Source organism: Protobothrops mucrosquamatus, unplaced genomic scaffold (assembly GCF_001527695.2).
Source record: "Protobothrops mucrosquamatus isolate PMUCROS unplaced genomic scaffold, P.Mucros_1.0 scaffold1195, whole genome shotgun sequence".
Classification (NCBI taxonomy): Eukaryota; Metazoa; Chordata; class Lepidosauria; order Squamata; family Viperidae; genus Protobothrops; species Protobothrops mucrosquamatus.
Window position 1 is genome coordinate 52,284 of NW_015387407.1, and position 3,788 is coordinate 56,071.

Here is a 3,788-nt window from a genome sequence, read left to right on the forward strand (position 1 = left end):
ACATTTCTAACCCAAATTATCTCCCATGTGTCCAATAAAATTGGTTCTTGTATATTTTGCGCCCATTTTATCATACAATCCTTAACCAATTCTGTTTCTGAATCCAACTCAATCAATACATTATAAATTCTTTTAATATGATCTTGAGATTGATCTTTAATCTGTTTCATCAAATTTGCATCCTGTAAGGTAATGCCAGTATTTTTGTAAGTATTGTTGGGAGTGGAGAAGACAGAATGCGTAAAATATATGCTTTTTGTCTCCCGAACTCTAATGGTTCTCCTGGCAGTTCTATAGTCCATTTTGTTAAGTCTTCTTTTTTATCCTCAGGTTTATTTTGACATTCTGATGAATAAAGTATCTTTTCCATTTTTATTGTTATGTCCAAGTTTTGCAGGGTTTTTTTCCTGTTTGTGCTGAATTATAATTCTCTTCATTTGTAGCTTCGCTGATTGAGTCATTTTCTTCTAGTTTATGTTCTGTTATCAGATTTGTTTGTTCATTCTTTACCATTATTTTCTGAGTGTTTTTTTATTGTGGATTTAAATTAGAGATGTGCTCATTTATGTCATCAAAGTTGTTTTTGATTTCCTTGTGGTTTAAAGCTATTGTCATTTGTACCTGTCATAGCATTACATACATTTCCTCTTGGAAAGTATTTGTCTTGTCTTGAAATGTTACTTCTGGAGGTCTTTGATATTCCAGATTAGATCCTTTAGGAGTAAGTATTAAATGTGGTTTTCTGTCACTATCCAATATCCATGTTGTCTCCCCCTTTCAAGTAGTCCTTCATCAGTGCCATAGTCTCTATAAGCCTTATCAAACCAGCCAAACTCAGAATCCAAACAGCCCAATTTTGTATAGTTCTTATCTTTATATATAGTTTTTATAATCCACTGTATTTCCAATTGTCATCAGTAAAATCAGTATTTTATAACAGTTCTTTTATTCAGGGGCCAGTTGTCAACCAGTCAAAATTGCAGTTCAGTATATTTAGTCACCTTGAGTCCTTCCTGTAAATTCCCCCCTAAAAGATTAGCCCAGAGTCAAAGCTTTTCTTTTTCTGTAAACAATTCTTGAGTTTAGACAACAGTCAGAGTATTTCTTTTCCTTCAGTCACTTTTTAATCTTATGGCCCAGCTGTCTTATGAGGATTATTAAAGTTTCAGGAAACAGATTATTCTTTGTTTCTGGGCATCTTGCCAATTTCTGAATCAGTGTTGTTAATGTTCAATGCTCTAGTTCTCCACTAGGTGTCAGTAGTTGTTTATTTTCCAGCTTTTTCAGACAAAAATTATTATTATTTATTATTATTTTTATAGTTTCATCAAAACCCTTTAAGGTATAATCTTAGCAGTTATTTTTTAATTTCTAGATTTATCCAGAATGTAGTATTTTAACTTTGATTTCAATATATTCCCCCCTTTAAAGGTTAATTCGCCACTTCCTTCTATGAGGGAGTAGGGGTGTAGTCCCTTCACTTTTGGAGATTTTCCTACTTTGGGAATCTTTCCCAAGGACTTAGTTACAGAGTAGAGGAGGGAAGATTGACACTCTCACCAGTTCCAAAGCACACTGTTCACCGTTGTTCTGGTTCGTGCTCTTGGACTTTGGCTGCAAGTAGCTTGCGCTAGGCACTGGTGTGCAGCTAGCCTATCTCCTGTCAGGTTAGAGGGCTTTCCCTGGATCGAACAGAACAACCGCCATCGTTCCATGATCATCGGGGCACCCCTCTTTCTTCGTCGCCTCTCCAGGGCAACTTCAAACCCATTCAGGGACTCCTGGCAGGGTGAAATCAGCGGTGGGGTGCAGAGCTCCGCAATCCCGTGGCTGCACAAAAACCAGAAATCCTGGAGCACCCACAATTTCTGAAGATAAGCTACTCCATTGGTTGATTGCTCTTATCATTAGGAAATTTCTCCTTAGTTCTAGGTTGCTTCTCTCCTTGGTTAGTTTCCAACCATTGTTTCTTGTCTTGTCTTTTTAATATATCTTGTTAATATCTCTTGTTAATATCTTCTTCCTTATTAATATATTCTTGGTCTGATTGTATAGCATTCTGTCTCTATTCCTGTAGGTTTCCTCTTTGGCACAACGTAGCTGCTTGAGCTTAGCTGTGAACCAAAGTTTATTATTATTGTATATGCACAAACTTGGTCAGCACACACACATTCTCACAAAAATTAACATATGATGTCACAGTAGCAGTGAGTTCATCCAAGTCTGCTGAAGCAGCTTCAGGGCAAACCTGTAACTCCAACTTTGCCTCCTCAGTCCAAGACTTCACTGTTCTGACCACAGGTTTTGCAATTTTAAATTTCTGTCTATAAACGGGTACAAGATGAACCAAACAATGATCAGTGGCCCACAGTTGCTCTTGATAAAAAATCAATAAGCATCTTTTAATATGGTGCAGCAGTGGTCTAAAATATTTTTTGCCTCTAGTGAGACAGCTGACATGCTGAGTGTATCTGGGCAGCTAGTATATAGTAGGATATAGTAGACTAATAGTAGATAATGTATGAAATATGTTTTCGAGTGGATGTATTTTAGATGGGCTTTTGTCAGGAATATAAGCATCTCTCTTTGAGCTAAGTTTTTTTATCCCTGCATTTGACTGGAGGAGTCATCCCAATATAAGTTGGCCATATATCTTTAAGTATTTGTAGCAAGAGAATATAAGCATCATTCTGCAAAGAGCATTATCTTAGTGTAAACTTTTCTTCATTGCTAATCTGTTTTAGTAAAGAGTCTTATGTTCCTTATTTGCATTTATGTATATGTCTTGTTAAATATATCAACCTTCAACAAAAATATATCTCACACCTATTTTCTAAGCTGAATGTTTTGGCCAAAATTATAGTTAATGGGTAGTTAGTAGAAAAAAATATTTAAAATAATTTCTAGAGTACCAATCTTTCAAAAATCTAACACACAAATCCACAAACTACAAAAAGATAAAACTTCCACCTTGTGCTAATATGTTCAGCTTCACACTTGCTCCAACAGTATACACAAAGAAATGAGAAGAAAATTCTTCCAATTCAGGAACCATAGAAAGATATGATTCAACAAGTACAACCATAATTCAGTTCATTCAAAAATCACCTAAGCAGGATAACATTTAAGCAAATTACAAAAGAATTTTTTAGACCTTGGCAAGAGGGACTACAGTTCATTACAATTGGTAATACCTGAGCATTTGTTTATTTCTCTCAGGATGTGAAAAACTGCAGAAGAGAGACTATGCTAAGAAAATAGAACATATGCTATTTATAGAACACAGACTAAAATGTAGAATGTAGGCTGGAGATTCTAAAGGAAAACTGACAGGGTATACTGTAGGAAATTTATACCAAACTATCTCACTTTTAGCTATGAAGAGTATGCTATGGGTAGAAATTCCAAAAGATATAGTGACACATGATGGCAGAAGTTATGAGGTATAAATTCTTCTCTTCCTTTATGGAGACTAACTGGATCACATGCAACTTAAGAAATATTATCTACCATATTTAATTTTGACTGATGTGTGCATCTTTTTTTTTAAGATTTCCAGATAATGGCAGTCTTTGTTCATGTATTGATCATGTAGCGGGGACTGCCTGAGAGTGCTTGCAGGAGCTTGACTGGGAAGGGGAAGATTGGGACAGCTGCAGTTGGCTTGGGTGTGGCTGGCGTGAGTGGAAGGAGGAAGGATAGAAAAAGGGAAGAAAAGGAGAAGGCCGGGGTGGTTGGAGTTGAGAAGAGAAGGTCTGGAAGCTTATTTTATTTTTCTATCAAGGGTA

At 36.0% G+C, this 3,788-nt stretch overlaps 1 protein-coding gene across 1 annotated transcript in view; it reads right to left on the bottom strand.

Annotated features, from left to right (window-relative positions):
• Positions 1-3,788, bottom strand: part of LOC107291829 (gamma-aminobutyric acid type B receptor subunit 2) — a gene marked incomplete at its 3' end in the record, with an annotated part of 105,308 nt that overhangs the window by 24,613 nt on the left and 76,907 nt on the right. The gene's annotated exons all lie outside the window — the stretch shown is intronic.